The sequence below is a fragment of the Ambystoma mexicanum genome, chromosome 4p (genome assembly GCF_040938575.1).
Source record: "Ambystoma mexicanum isolate Mex_15411 chromosome 4p, UKY_AmexF1_1, whole genome shotgun sequence".
NCBI lineage: Eukaryota > Metazoa > Chordata > Amphibia > Caudata > Ambystomatidae > Ambystoma > Ambystoma mexicanum.
This window is the reverse complement of record NC_090927.1, coordinates 110,746,576-110,763,811: the sequence shown is the minus strand read 5'-3', so window position 1 is coordinate 110,763,811 and position 17,236 is coordinate 110,746,576.

Genomic DNA, 17,236 nt, shown 5'->3' with positions numbered 1-17,236 from the left:
ATACAACAGTACAGGTGCATAACAGAGTGCTTAACAGAGGTATACAACAGAACAGATATACAGCAGGGGGTAAGCTACAGAGGGGCACAGAGGAGGGGTACAGATATGCTATGAACTGATATGGCATTTATGACGCACCTATACACAAGTGTGTCAAAGCTGTACAGGGTGACGGGGAGGAGAGGGGCGGGCACCGTCTAACGAGTCAGGTGGCGCGATCGGCCACGTGATGGCCTAGGTGTTGAGGAGGAGAGTTTGACCTAGTTCTTCTTCCTGCATAAGGTACTCTAAAAATAAACATTAGTCATAGTAGTGGCATGACAGTGACATGTTATAAAGTCAAGTTGTTCTTCATTGAGATAGTAATAATAGAACTCATTGTGTTCACACAGGCCTCAGCACCAGCATGCCTATATAATGGCGGGTGACACTGTGCTGCCACACCTACAGAATGCATGTGCCAGATATGTCGGGCTCCATGTGTGTGTATTTTGTTGCTCATTGTCTTGTGACCACCATCTGATGAAGAAGCCAAATGATCGTAACTGCATGAGAATAGAAGCGGTTCTGATACGCTTTGAATGCAGTAGATGCCATGATGGATTCCAAGCCATAGAGGAAACAAATATAAAAGTGGCTTAGGTCTCAAATGATAGTCACTTTTGAGGCGATATGCTCCTCTGCGGCGGGCTGACCCTTTCGGTAACGGGGCGCCATCCAAGTTAAGGGCCGGAGCGCGAGGGTCCCTTAACGAGGGTGGCAGTGGTGTTATCAAAAGGGCCAGCCTGCCGCCGAGGGGCATATCACCATTAGCATCTTTGTAGTTCCCTACACAGTGCTAATGGTGTATTTTTATCTTTTTATTATAAACTTACCTTTGCTGCGCAGCCCAGCGATGCACAGTTCTGTCCCATTAGGTCTGTTTTCAATGTTGATTATTGACATCATCAACATTGAAAACGGACTTTGGGGACAGCACTGTGCAGTGCCGGTCTATGCAGCAAAGGAACGTTTTTTACATTGTTTAAAAAAAGAAAATCCACCATTAGCACCCGTGTAGGGAACTACACAGGTGCTAAAAGATGAGGCAGAAGAGGTAGAAGTGAAGGAAGGGGCGTTGGCTACCCAAGCTGCTAGGAACGTGGGCTTGTACCATAAAATACAACCCGCGTTCCGAGCATCAGGAATGGCTACCGCCCCCTTCCAGGGTGCTAATGGTAATTACAAGAGTCTTAAGGGCTAACATGAATTTTACACCATCACCAAGAGTCGGTACCCTGTCCCTGCTGGGTCTTGCGCCCCAGCTGTCTGGAGGTGCTGCTGAGCCATAGCTTGTGAACGAGATGAATCAGAAGGTCCCAGGTAAGCCCCTTGAATAGAATAGGCCCTACAGAACTGAGAGTTGACGGGTGAGAGGACTTGGGCAAAGCAGCCACAAGTGGACGGACATAACCAAGTTCCTTGGCCCCAGCACCTTGCCCCCAGCTCCAGAGTCAGACTTAAGGGGCACAAATGTAGCCACAGGAAGACCCAGGAAGAGTGCGTTGCCGCCATCCATTCTGGAGGTTATAAAACATTTAACAACAGAACAACAACCTTTGTACTTCACTTCAGGGATATTGCCAGGTCTGGAAAAGATCCGAGGCTACACTAATGTTGGGACTGTCGGGACTCAGGGCTAGCTAGTCTTTTGGTTGTAGCCCCTGAGCTTCTATCCAGGGCTACACTGAAAAGACCCGGCGCTATAGCCCCTTCATCCCCCTCCACGCCCCCAGCAAAGCCTCTGCTTCACTTCAAGAAGCACCACAATGTTGATGAGGAACCAGGAATTGCACCGCTTCCAATCAGGTTGCCCAGAATGCGGACAACAAGCACCAGAATTGTCCTGTGGTTTCGAGCAAGCAGAGGAGCTTGACCCACACCCTGGGATTTACTACTGACCTTTGCTCCTCCACTTTTCCTGTGGCAGTTCCACAACACTCAACACTTTCAGAGCCCAGAATGTGTGGAGACACAGGACAACACAACAGCAATACTGGTTGAGTGAGCTTAAATGATTGGCACCCATTATTGAGCAATGCCGAGCTCAAACCGTGGGCATTGCACCAGTCTAACGTATTGATTGTGGGATTTGCCACTTTCTGTGAACGCCAGTAAGGCGCTGTGGAGCACGAGGCTCACTAGCATCAAGGTGGACCTTGCACCCTTTCTACTTTAGGACCTGCCTGTGTATGTACCATCATCTGCAGACCACGAGTAGGATTAAGTAAGTCTAGTGGACCTACGGCAAAACCTCTGGCGCAGCATGAACTCTGCATACTGGTGCAGTGCGCGGTTCATAAGCCTGTTTGGCCCTTCCAATCACTACAGGTGATTGTATGGGTGTGGATGCTAGGAAGATTCAGACCAACCTTGTAATTGGACAAATCAGAGGATGGATGAGGCAATGGAATGTAAGCCTATTGCACCTGTGAGAAACTCTAGAGTGAGTGGAGAAGGTATTGAAACAACGCATCTTTTTTTCAAAATGGCAGATTTCTGAATCTTGCATTGCAGAATTTCTCTATAATACCATCAAAGTTATTTCAAATGTACTGGGTCCAACTTACTAAACATTCTGTGCAAAACATTGGTTGTATAACGTGGTCATGTTGAAAATGTAATTTCCCAGAACTGCTTTAGATTAGCAAGCTATTTTCCAATGGGTGCAAATATGTGTCTGTTCCTATCCCAGAGAAGATGGAGGGGCAGGGGGCAGGGTGCGTCCAAGAACTGAATTCCATGCATACCTTTTCCTGCAGCCAATGGACTTTAAAAGTAAAGCTTCTCTCTTCCTTTTGTCTATGGAAGAGATATGTTCAGCCCTGTGTTATTTTCTGTCCAGTTTCTTGTGTGACCATCATCTGATGAAGGACTCTATGGGACTTCGAAATGATATGCATTTTCGCATCTCAGCATAATGCTTTCAGTTAGGACAATAAAAGGTCTAAAGACATGGATTTGTGTTTGATTTTAAAACTGTCTAACATGGCCTAAAACCTTTCCTTTGCTCAACCTACAGCACGTTGGGACCATACCAATGGCAAAAGGCACTATACAAATGATGATATCATATGTATATAATTCTCAAAGGATGTCTGTAAATTAACTAAGAGAACGCACTCTAATATCTTTACTCTGAGACACAGCTTCCCAAAGAAGTACCACAACTATTGTATCCTCATATCCGGAAGTTATGCTTTTCAAATGGATATATAAGGTTCATGGATCCAAACACCTCAGTGTTAGAGTGAGTGCTGTGAAAAATGATATGAGCATCAAGGCCATTGTGCATTATGTACTTAGAGAGCCAAGCATGCAATCCCTGTGTTAAGGTTATGTTTGTCAAATATAAAGAATTGTAGTCATTTGAATGCTCCCAAAATGCTCTTTGATTTCATGCAAAGTAGTCAGGAATGTTCATTGGTGATATTTGTCAATGTCATCTTTCTGATAGGTGGTATTTCAAAATAGCACAACAGGAATCTACATGACTGTCCATCTTGGAAAAATACTTTCTTTTAGAAAACAATGTATATTGTTATTACACTTCAATTGTGACGTCAGAATGCATGTTGCTTGAGCCAGCAGAGAGCAGAATTCCAACTGTCACTGCAGCACTTAATTCAAGCTGTGTGTAGTAGACTTTGGTGCGCGAGATGAATCACGCCAAGCTCCTTCACGCGAGTCATTCTCGCACACTGATGCCGTGACGTCACAGTCAAATGACAGTTCAAATTTCATATTCTCGCTGGCTGTGAATGGGGTCTTTCCTTATCACAGACTCTAATTAAAATAAACATTGATAAGGATTAAACTATATCTGTCTCTTTGATTATTTCACTGTGGCCACCTTTTCTTTCTTTTTTAAAAAAAAACAGTTTATTGATTTTACAGACCCTCAGTGTGATGGTGACATTCCGAAGGGACACAACCATGAGAGTGTACATCTCCAAGTACAAGTGGATGCCGCTGCTGCTCTCATCTACGTTTAACCATTAAACAACACAGTCCCCCACCCGCCTTCAAGGTATCTGTGTTACTTCTTTGGAAACACTGCTGGAGTGGCTGGCGAGGCTCTGGCAAATGCACACCTGATAGTGTGACTCTCACCCACAGATAGAGACAGACAAACGGGGCCTCATTATGAGTTTGGTGGTAATTTGTTGGTAATTCCACTTAATTACTGCCAAACTCGATTACTGTTATCGCCACTTGGTCCCATTGGGTTACAAGTGGTGGTAGGGTGGTGTAATACCCAACTTTTGTAGTCCGTAGGACTCCATGGGAATTTTTAGTGGATTTACCATTGGTGGAATTACTGCGTCATATATCTGCTGATATTTTGAGGTAAAGTGGAGAATCTGCCTCCAGCAACAAGCTTATATGATATGATAAGTCATTTATAACGCGCTTGTGCAGAAGTTTTTCTTGGCGAGACAAGACAAGGACGGGGGGACAGAAGGAGGACAAAACAACGATCTTACTAGGCCTTGTGGCAATCAGTTCGCTGAAGTGCGGGGGGAAGGAAGAGGGGGAAGTGCCAGGGGGAGAGGGGAGGGAAAGTGCATGTAGCTCATAAGTGCTGCCGGAAGTGGTTCATAAGTGCAGGGAATCAGTGCGAATGTAGGGTTGGAGATACAGACCCTTAAGTGCCGGGGGATCCCGGAGGTAGTGCAAGGGCAACTGGACATGTAGGAACCTGGGCCCAATTTCAGTGGGTGGCCAGTTGACCAGTGCACTGAGCAGTCAGGTGCATCAGCAAGGTAGAGGGAGAGAGAAAGCGGAAGAAAAAAAGGAAGGTCTTGAGTTGCTTCCAGAACCAGACGTGGTACTGCTAAGGTTTGAGAGAGGCAGGGAGGCTATTCCAGAGGGAGGTCCCTGCAGAGGAGAGAGATCTACCCCCACTCTCTGCCTGGAGAAGCGTCTGACCCTCAGAGAGTTGGAGGTGGAAGAGCAAAGGGCTCGCGAAGGAAGATGCTTAGGCAGAGAAAGTTGGAGATAGTGTGGCCCCTGGCCCCAGAAAGCCTTGTGGATGATGCACAGGGTCTTGAACGTGAACCTTGCAGTCAGTGGGAGCCAGTGGAGAGATTTCAGAGCTGGAGAGATACGATCCCTGGGCTTGAGGCCAAGGACAAGCCTTGCTGTCCTGTTCTGAATAGGTTGTAAAGGGCAAAGAGTAGCGGCAGGTAGATTTAGAAAGAGGCTGTTACAATAGTCCAGCCTACACAGGACCAGGGCTCTGGAGACAGTGAGCTTCAGGGGGAAAGTGAGAAAAGAAAGAATACCTTTGAGGGGGTGCAGCTGATAGTGTGACTTCTTAGTGACATCAGAAGGAGAGAAGGAGAGGGTGGAGTCGAAGATGACACCAAGGTTCTTAGCCTCACAGGAAGCAGCTGGAAGAGGGCCCAGAGTGAGAGAGGGAAGGAGGGAGCAGGTGTTCCTATGAGGGGGATCTAAGTCTTACTGGCATTCGGGCAGATATCATTGGAGGCACACTATTCCTGAACTGCGGTCAGACAGTCTGGTATGAGCGAAGGAGCAGAAGTGGCTGAGGGGAGCCTGAAGGAGAGCTGGGTGCCATCCGCATAACACTGTAACTTAGAGCAGAAGGTAGAGATGCGGTGGGCAAGAGGTAAGAGATGGTGGTTGAAGAGCCAGGGAGAGAGGTTAGGGCCCCGGGGGACACCACAAGTAGAAAGAGAAATAGAAGAAAGGAAAGACACAACTTTGACGTAGGAGTGTTGATCTGGGAGAAAGGAGGTCAACCATGCTAGGGCCTGACCCGTGATGCCCAGGTTGTCATGGCGACGATTGATCAGGATGGCGTGGTTGACCGTATTGAAAGCAGAGGATAGATCAAGGAGAATGAGGACAGAAGGAAGGTTAGAGCCACGATTAGAGAGCAGGTCTTCACGGGTGTTCAGGAGAGCGCTTTCCATGCTCCTGGAGACAACCAGCAGATTCAGTGTGAGGATTAAGCTGGGGCTGGGAGATGGCCAGCTTTTCCGAAAGTTTTCCCAGGAAAGGAGTGATGGGGATCGAGTGATAGTTTGCCGGAGAGGACGGGTCGGCAGAGGGGGTGCACAAGGGAGTGCTTAAGGGGGGGATCAAGGGTGTCGATGTGGTCCTTGATGGATCTGGAAGAGCAGGGGAGCATGTGCTTTGACGGGGCTTTCATAGATTAGACTTGTCTAGAAACAATGTCTGGGGTGAAGAGGGGAAAGGAAGGGAAAGGAGTAGGAGAAACGGCTAAAGAGGAGCCAGGAGTGGTAGAGGAAGAGGAAGAGGAGGATGAGAGTGTGGCAGGATGTCCTGAGTTTTAGTGGTAAAATGAGAACCCACAGTCGTGCAAATGGCCTGGAAGGGAACAGGCGAGGTAAAGACTACAACAGGATTGGCCAGTTCCTTGCATATTTTGAAAAGTTTGGCCGAGGTGTTTGAGGCCGCCCAGACGCAGGCTTGGATGAGGACAGAGAGTCTGTAATGCCTTTAGAGCAGGCGGAAGATCAGTTTGTCAGAGGGTGCGCTTGATGCCCTCCACTTCCTCAAAGCCTCCCTGCACTTGCTCTTAAGGGTGGCGAGGTCAGAATTGTACCAAGAAATGCACTTGGATGCGCGCTTCAAATGGATCCTCATGACAGGGGCAAGCACATCACAAAGGTTAGAGATAGAGAGATGAAGGTTGGAGAGGGCCGTGTCAGATTGTGAGTCCGCCAATGTTGTAGGAGGAGGAGAGAAAGTGGCGTTGAAAGCCTCCACTGACACGCGCTTCATGGGCCGGTTGACCGAGAAAGTAGGTGGCAGTGAGGTCAATATGCCACTTTTCTTCTCCGAAAATGGGTGGATTTATAGTGCGGTAAGTCCGCCAGTGATAAAACCACCCAACCCTATAATTTGGCCAGTGGCAATTCTGTTACCGCCCAAAAAAGTGGCGGCAATGGAATTAATGCTGCTTTTTTCCATCACCACCAAACTTGTAATGAGGCCCATAAGAGTGAGGCAGAGAGAGAGAGACAGAGACAGAGAGCGAGGCAGAAGACGGGAGACAATAAGCGACAGAGGCAAAAGAGATCTAAATGGGTGTATGATATAGAACTAATGAATGATTGGTTATTAATAACACGCTTAATACCAGGAGGTTTCTAAGCTCGGACCCGGGGATTGAAACTGTGTTGCACTGGTCGTCCTGCTTCCAAGGCAAGCGCGTTGCCCCTGAGCTATCCTCCCGACACTTGCCAGGTTCTGCTAGTTGTAATTAATACTACTCATGGATTGTCCCCTACAGAGAAAAAAACTCTTTTTGAAATAGATGATATGTTAGTTTACCAAAGTGTGCAACTATTTTTCTAAAGGGTCATCGAATTATTAATTAACTTTACCTGTCAAATAATTGGCGAGCACAGCGGTGATGATTGTAGAACATACAATAAAGTGAAATCAGCTGTTGTGTAGCACTTCACCTCAATGTTAAAACAATTTCATGGCGATAGCACTTAGAAGCAGGAATAATCGGGCATGAAGCGCTATATAAACACCTGATGTTATGATTTTTTTACCAAATGACTGTCCTTTAAAGCTTGGGCTATTAGGGGGCACAACCACACGGCAACACTATTGGCAATGGGGTACAGCAGACCGGAGGGAGATGGGGTGTTAACAGGGACACTCAGCATGTGGGTGTTGTTTAGATTTCATACCTTCCCATTGACCACTCATGACCGTGCTAATCCTTATGGCCACCCCCAATCACTAACTGTCCCTCCGGTCCAAAGCACACATCTCTTTGAGCCAGCTCTATTGCACAGTTTCAGCACACTTAGTGCTGTTATTGAACTGCATGTGTTATTTCTAAGCAGTCTTTCCTGAAAGGTAATGTCTTCATTGCAGCTGTAAATCAGCTTCCGATGTGATCAAATTGGCCGCCCCCCCCCCCAGTTCCTGGAATTATAAGCAACAGTTTTGACTCTTAAAAATGCATTAGTTAGGCATGGGCTAGGCACTGCCATCATATAGCAGCTGCATTTGGCAGATGTTACCATCTTATAATGAGGTAGTACCACTACAAGTAGTGCTTACCCAATGCCAATGCAAAAGCGCAAAATAAGATGGGCACCTACGCCAGGCTATACGAGGCTGCCGCCGGTATCAATTTTATCCGGCACCCGTGAATGGGCAATTACCGGGTCATTCCGAGTTTGGTGGACCCGGTAATTGCCCATTCGCGGGTGCCGGTAATAAGGGACTCCCCATCCCCATTCGGCCCCATAGGGCTCAATGGAAATGGGGAGGGTGGTAGCACCGGAACCGTTAATAAAGGTACCGGCATTACCATCAAGTTCTGCTCGTGGGTGCCGGTACGGCCACCTGGTCAGACCAGGTGGCTGCAAGGGCACCCTCGAGCAGAACTCGTAGTATGGTGGTATGCTAACAACGGTGCCGGTAGTGATATCAGCACCGTTGTTGCCTTACAGCCATACTCGTAATGAGGCCCAAAGTATTCCTGTAAAGGAACGTAAAAATGCTTAATTTAACTCGAGTGGCATCACCGTCTGAAGCTGCAGCTCCAAAGATGTTCATACATATAAAAGCTTTTATCTGAAAGATATAATGCAGACACTGTGAAAAGTAAAGCCTTGTGAAATGGTTAGGTTGGCCTGACAAAGCAAGAGAGAAGAGAATGAGAAAGGTCCAGATGTATCACTGGGGTTTTCATGACACAAGAAGGATGAATTGATAGATTAGCCAGCCACAGCAAAGTGGCACTCACTGAGATTTCGTAACATAACACAAATAACACCCTCCCACCCCCACTGAGCGCAACCAGTGTAGGCATTTGTTTCGGGGTGCTTCCCTTGTTTCCTTTCGATTAGAGGGCGGTTTCGGAACACCATGCAGGAATATTGAACAGGGGAAGAGGGAGACAGTGGATTTATAAGAAAGTTTAAGCAGCTCTTCAGGCTGCCCCCTGATTGCATTCGCTGCTAGTATTTTGATTTCCTCTATGGTTTTATCAACCCGCAGTCCTTGTGTCGGCTCCTTATGGTTTAAGACACTTGCTTTTTTTGGTGGTGCTCCAATCACATCTTGGCTGCCACTAGCTCCCCTGCTTAATTCTGCGAGATTGGTACAAAGCTCATGAGCAAGAAGTCCTGCTGGACTCAATGCATTGGGACTGTCTAGGGACGCAGTTTGGCATCCTAAGGAAACCACTGGGTTCACTACTTCTGGTTTCTCTCCGACCATTTCCATAAAGGACAGGAGCAGGTTTTTCAGCAATAACAGTTCATCCAGCAGCAAGCCACAGCTGCAGCTATGGAAACTCCCCTTTCCTTTGGGTTCCCCTCCTCTTTGGCCGGGGGATAGCATGGGATGCCTTAGACGCTTCATATTAGGAACTAAGCTGAGGGGAGATCCTGACAGATCTGCACTGGTTGTTGCCAACACGCTTGTCAGGCACCTCACCAACTTCGTACCTATGCATGCGGGTGGTGGGGGGGAGGTTGGCTCATCATATCGTCCGTGGTCGCTTGTAATGGAGTCTTGATCTATAGAGGCAGGCAGATTTAGAAAGAGGCTGTTGCAGTAGTCCAACCTAGAGAGAACCAGAGCTCTGGAGACAGTGAGCTTCTGGGGGAAGGAGAGGAGAGGGAAAATATCTCTGAGGAGGTGCAGCTGGTAGTGTGACTTCTTAGACACGTCAGAGATGTGAGGAGAGAAGGAAAGTGTGGAGTCGAAGATGACCCCATGGTTTTTAGCCTCACTGGTGGGAGCAGGAAGAGGGCCAATTGAGGCGGGCCAGAGAGTGACAGAAAAGGAGGGAGCAGGTGGACAGACAGTCAGAGATGAGAGAAGGAGAAGAGGTGATGGAAGGGAGCCTGAAAATGAGTTGAGTGTCATCCACATAGCACTGAAAGTTGGGGCTGAGAGCGGTAATGCGGTGGGCAAGAAGTGCCAGGTATTGGTTGAACAGGCAGGGAGAGAGGTTAGACCCTGGGGAACACCACAGGTAGAGATAGAGATAGGGGAGAGGAAGGACCCAAGTTGAACCGGGAGGGTCGCTCAGAGAGGAAATAAGTCAGTCAAGCCAGGGCCTGATCGGTGATACCCAGGTTATCAAGGAGATGGTTGAGCAGGATGGCATGGTCTACCCTGTCAAAGGCAGAAGAGAGACCAAGTAAGATGAGGACACAGGGAGTGTTGAAATCAAGGTTGGAGAGCAGGTCTTCACGGATGTTCAGGAGAGCAGTTTCCATGCTTCTGGCAGCTCTGAAACCAGACTGACGGTCATGGAGACAACCAACAGATTCAGTGTGAAGATTAAGCTGGGAGATGGCCACTTTTCCAGCCGTTTGCCCAGGAAAGTGATGGAGATTGGTTGATAGTTAGCCGGGCAGGAAGGGTCGTCAGAGGGTTTCTTAAGAAGAGGGTGCACAAGGGAGTGCTTCAGGGGTGAGGGGAAGACTTCAATGGTGAAGGAGTGATTGCAGAAATCAGCCAGAGCTGGAGCCAGGGTGGCAATGTGGTCCTTAATGGTTTTGGAGGAACAGGGGTGAACCTGTTTTGACAAAACTTTCATAGATCAGACTTGCTTAGAAACCTCGTCAGAGGAGAACAGGGGAAAGGCAGAGAAGGAGGGAGGAGAGGTGGCCTCATTCTGACTCTGTGCGCAAAACAAGTGCTGGTATCTCCATATACCGGCACTTCTCCGGACGAACAGATTACAAGTTTGCCGGTGGGGGTTTACTGATCTACCTCCAGCCCAGTGCTGGTGGTTAATCACACCCGCACTGGCAAAAGACAGCCAGTATTACCGGCACCGGTAAAACCAGTGCCGGTAATACCAGTAATCCTATCCATGGAAAATAATAGGTCTCCATGGAATGCGGAAGGACCGCCATTGCCGGCACCTGGAATATCCTGGTAATACTGGGATATCAGGCGCCGGTAACGATAGGTCAGTTTGATGGCATCCTGGCGTATTTACCGCCAGGATACCGGCAAACTCAGGATGAACCCCTTCATCTTTATTTTGGACCAGGAAAAATCTCAGGGACAGCGTATTAGAAGCAAGGCAACGCAGAGCAACACAGGTTCAAATCCATGTCCCGCGCTTAGAGACTGGTCTCCGGTGTTAAGCACGCTGCAAAAACAATCAGTGAATTTACTTCGCATAATATTAGTATGTTTCTTCTGAAAGACAGTGCCAAAGTTTTATTACCTTTTTGATAACCTTGCAAAGACCCATCAGAAGGTATTAAGAAAATGAGGAAGAGGAAATGTAGTGGCCATTTCGTTCCATTTCGTTCACATGAAAACGCCGAAATTATGCATGGAATGCAGTCTTGAGATGACCACCCTGTCCTAACAGCAAAAACAGGAGTACAGGCAAATAGTAGCCAAAGGAATGGCAGCTTAAAAGAGGCAAGGGTAGAAAAAAAAGCAAAGTATGAATGAAGGTGGCTACACTGAAAATGGCCGCCTGCTTCCTTTTGTTTTTCGAAACTCAAAAGCAGTGCATCTTAAAGCAGGACATACGCGTTAGAAATGACATATCAAGGCGGCGTGACCAAGCGCCGTTACGGGATGGACACTCGAAGGGCGAGCTCCCGCTCCGGCAAATATTTTCGTTAAACGTTTACACTATGGCGTACGTTAAAAATATGTAAAATGTGCCTACGTGTCCTGGTGTTCCTGGAGGTCTGTAGGGAACTTCTGCCCGGCGTCCTCCAGGACTAAGGTGAGACGCGTGTGGAGAGTGCTGGGCCTGCAAAGCCGGGAAGTCCAGTGACGCGCTTCCCGACCCTCTAGTCAGCTGATTGGGGACACGTAGCGAGAGGACTCGCTGTAACAAAGGTACCTGGTTTTCTCTCAGAACACGGGTCCGGCACCATTCCTGCATGCTGGAAGACCAGGTTTTCATACATTTGAAGGTACAAACTGATTTTAATGTGCTGATTCCTGTTGAAGAAAAAGAAATGAAATACCTAATTCAGACATGCCAACATTCTGACTTACCTGGATGGGAGATTTAATCCGACAAATCGGGAGTCGCACATTTCCCCATAGGGATGCATTGGGGCTAGGAGTATTTTAGGCGGAAGAACGTGAAAAATAGCTATATTTCTTCACGAAAAGTCAGGAGTCTCCCGCCTAAATCGGGAGGGTTGGCATGTATGACCTAATTAACTAATGGGTTCCTCACAAGGCCCTTAAAGTCTAGCCTCCACCATGCTGCAATTTCTAAATAAAAAGTTAGCACAAGCATGTGAAAAAAACAATTAATAACGAGAGAAAGAGAGAATAAAAAGAAAGTGTTTATGCACTGAAATATGCAACCCAGTATACAGTCCTGAGATGATAATTGTGTTCAGAATTCTGAAATTTCTAGAAATTTGGAGCTAAAGTTTGGGCTCTTTACCATTACTATACTTTATATAAACAATATAAATACAAACATATTTTCTTATTTTATTTTCTTTTCTCATGATAAATGGTTCATTGAAGTTCGGAGTAATGTTCTGAGATGGGAGCTCCTTCTCATCGAAGCACGTAGAAAAACCGGATACAATTTAAAAAATAATAAGAAATCATCTGAACAAAAACCTTAGAGTTTAGTGCCATTCTTCTGAAGGACGTGCTTTAATCTCAGACAGGGAGATATTGCATTAGTCATATTCACCATGACGTCTAAAAAGAATCCAATTAAAGAAACTTCAGTTTCTACCTCCAATAAAAGACCAAAGAGTGAGTCCCCAACGCCAAAAGATGACATATCAGATGCAACCATGCAAGCCATACTTGACGAGATCAAAGCTCTGAAGCCCTTTATGGAGGAAACAAATGTAAAACTTCAGCAAATGGACGATAAATGGTCTGCCTTTGAGACAAGAATTTCGGAAGTAGAACAAAGGGTGAGCAACGCGGAGGACATCACTGGAAGAGTCCAAGAACTCAAAAGCATGGTCAAATCCCTACAGATGCACACTAAAAACCTTGGAAATTGTAACAGAAGGCACAACATACAAATTGTTGGCCTTCAAGAAGGTGTTGAAGGAGAAGACCCAATATCTTTCATAAATACTTTTCTAATGAAGCTTCTAGAAATTCCTTCACCAATAAAATTCAATATCCAAAGAGCCCATCGAATTGGACCATTTCAATCTGCACAGCCCTCTACTAGCTCCAAAAGCAGAACTTCCAGAACAATGAAATTTGCACTATTAGATTACACGCACGTGCTCATTATAATGGAGAAAGTTAAACTATTAAAACATCTTACTTGGAATGGCAGAAAACTCTTCATCACCCAAGATGTATCAAATGCCACCACAGCCAGAAGGAAAGAACTCCTTGCCTTTAGACCGGCTCTTAAACAACTTAATGCAAGATATGGGATCATACATCCGGCTATCCTTAAAGTGACCCTCAATGGGCGCATATCTTAATTTCAAGATCCTCTTACATTAATACATTTCATTCAAAATCAAAGGAGAGAAGATATGGACACGTCTAGACCTTGTACCTAAGGATCCACCACTAAATGTGTTATATGTTCCAATGATTTTTGTCATAGACCGTATTTCTTGGAGCGGGGTGCTTGTTTAGCCGTCTTCTCAAAGGCTCTTCCTCCTCCGTTTTTTTCTTTATGCTCAGCACGAATTGGAGTGTCTGCTTCCTGTTAGCCACTACTGTAGTTCAAGTTCTTCCTTATCCAAGCCCAATACTCTTCATGCCGATCTTGTTAGTCTCCCTTTCTCCCTTTCGTAGCCTTCCTTATGTGTCCACACTGAGTGCTTATTTGAAGTTTTTCTTTGCTCAACTGATATCTTATATATTTTGGCTTATCATAATATCTAAAATGTTAGAGCTGCAAGTGTTTAGATACTTAAGTCTTGTCATTTGTCATATATTATGTTGATCTCCTAAATTCAATGTAACAACGTGGAATGTTAAAGGGTCACACAACCCGGTAAAAAGGCAGAAGGTTCTATCCCACCCAAAAAACCCTCCATTGCCTGCATTCAAGAGTCTCAACTTTCCAATAGTGAAGCAGCTAAACTCAAGTGTCATTGGGTTGGTAAAGTCTTTTCTAGTGCAGCCATTGCGAAGAAGAATGGTGTCATAATTCTGATCAAAGAAAGGTTTGATTGTCAAATATTAGCAAATGAATCTGACGATATAGGCAGCTGGGTAATGATGAAATGTCTTATAGATTCCATTGAATTTACTGTTCTCAATGTATATGGACCTACCTCCCCAGACCATTCCTTCTGGTCTAACCTCAAAAACCATGTCTTCCTCTCTAATTTGAAATTGTAGACCCATATCTAGATAGAAAATCTAGTGTTCGTTATAAGCCCGCGAAGTCACATACACAATTTACTAACTTCCTACCTGAATTAGGCCTCATAGACTCCTGGCATAGCCCTCACCCTGCGGACTCTGAATTTACTTTCTTTTCTAACCCTCACAAAACCCTTTCTAGATTAGATTACATATTCATCTCCAAATCTCTCACGAATCATCTTACAATGCTAAGATTGGTTATATAGCAATCTCGGATCATGCCCCGGTTCATCTACAACGATCTTCTCTACAGAATTCATGGACTCCTGGTCGATTGAGATTTCACTCTGCAGTGCTCAAAGATGAGACCTTTACATCCTTTATTATACAACAACATAATTATTACTTCTCAGAAAACTCAAGTCAAGACACCTCAATAACTAACAATTGGCACTGTTATAAAGCAGTCCTTCGGGGACACATTATATCTTTCATGGCCAAAAAGAAAAAAGAACTCAAACTACAGTTAGAGAATATTCTGAAAGTGCTCAAAGCTCTTGAATCACAATTTTCACGCACCAACTCAGTCTCAACTCTAAATTCTATCACTAAACTTAGATTTCAATATAATATATATATAATAATATTGTTACCCAATACTCATGTGGCAACCTTCTTAAATATAAAGCTAAGATCTATCAACTCTCCAATAAATCAAGTAAGTCTTTGGCAGCCTACCTACGACTTAAAAAAATGTAAAATAAAATGACAGTTGTAAAAGATGACTTAGGTAAAAGAGATTTTTTAGATAAGGATATTTTAAACGTTTTCTCAGATTTCTATAAAAAATTATACTCTTCAGAAACATTCCCCAATGATGACCAAATCAACAACTTCCTGGATGCGGCTCCACACTCTTCATACAGAGCAACTAATCTCCAGCCACTTAATGGCCCTATTTCCATCAGTGAAATCAAGAAAGCTATTAGAAACCTTAAAAAAGGTAAAGCTCCTGGCCCAGATGGCTTTTCTAGTGACTTCTATGCGCATTTCACCGATATCTTAACACCCAAACTTGACAAACTATTCTCTCAATTTATTATGAATGGTGAATCAGGAAGGTCGTTTCTAGAAGCAATGCTTATAGTATTCCACAAAGATGGTAAAGATCCTGAGCTCCCCCAGAGCTATTAACCCATTTCCCTCATAAATACAGATTGCAAGGTTTTTGTGAAAATACTGGCTAATAGACTATCAGTAATGCCCAAACTAGTAAAACAAGATCAAGTTGCCTATGTCAAAGGCAGACTTTCCTCCTCTAATATACATTTAATTTTAAATTCCATAGACCATATTAGGAACTCCAAAGATCCATATGCTGCGGGCGCCCTTGATGCTGAGAAAGCATTTGACAGAGTTGAATGGAAATTTATGTTTGAAGTCCTTGAGTGGCATGGATTGGGGCAGCCCTTCCTAAATATGGTAAAAATACTCTATTCTAATCCAAGAACCTCCATTTTTATCAACAGTCAGATATCCCCTTTTTTCTCCCTCTTTAGAGGCACCCGTCAAGGATGCCCCCTATCTCTGCTCCTTTTCATGTTAGCACTAGAACCCTTTTTGGAGAGAATAAGGCTTATTACTAACATAAAGGATATAAATTGTGGGGATGTACATATTAAGTTAGTGGCATATGCCGATGATATATTATTACTACTTAGCGACCCAAACTCTTCCTTGCCACACATATTACATATTACCTCTGAATTCTCTGACGTATCAGGATATAAATTAAACACAGAAGAAAAATCCGAAGTCCTCCCCCTTAATGTTCACTGCATCAACCATCCTATTTTGACCACAGGTATGAAATGGTGCCCAAGCGGTTGCAAATATCTGGGAATTCATATTTCTGCCTCCATTAAAGACATAATTAAACACAACACTGATGCCCTCTTATCAAGAATACAAGAAATTACTGACTCTTGGTCCCCTCTATACCTCTCCTGGTGGGGTAGGTTAGAATCCATTAAGATGATGATAACACCCATTGTCCTATACCTTCTATATATGCTACCAATCTCTCTTCCATCTCATTTCTATAAAGCCATTGATTCCTATCTAACCAAATTCCTCTGGAAGAAAAAGAAACATAGACTATCCCTTCACAAACTCAAACTCTCACGTACAATGGGTGGAGTGGGATTTCCAGATTATATGAATATCATATTGCTTTTGTTTTTAAACAAACTCCATTGTGGTTTACACATGAATGATGTGATGATGTACCCCAATGGTTATGTTTGGAGAGAGTGATGGTATCCCCCCTCAATCTAGCTGACTTCCTCTATATTAAATCTATTTTCTTTGTATAAAATGCACAGCTACCATTCTATCTATGTACTACCAAAGAAAAGTTTTGTTTCCCTCTGTCAATGCGTCAAATCAATTAATTTCACCCTATATTTGGTTCAATCCCCTAATCTAAATCAGTAATAAGTCACCTTTTTGGAGGCCATGGCTCTCTTTTCACCTTCCGTGTTGGGGCCTTTGACGACCAAGGCTACACCTTTCTCCTGATCTCCGCGACTGGCCATCCTTCGATGAAGCGATATGTACTACAGACATCTCCATTACGTTGATCAATTGATTATTCAAGGTGAACCTTTTAGTTTTAATGTACTTATGGAGAGATGTAAAGTTCCTCGTTCCTTTTTACAGCAGTTTTTGTCTATTATTAATGCTATTGTCAAAAATGATGACTCCCTTATTAATAGAAATTCGCTCCCTAATACCGAAAGGCTACAATCCCTCTGCAAATCAACCTGTTCTGCCGCCTCACTTTACAAAATTCTCTTTCATAATCCATCCTCTGACACTCTGCAAGACTGCCTCCTGGCTTGGCAAC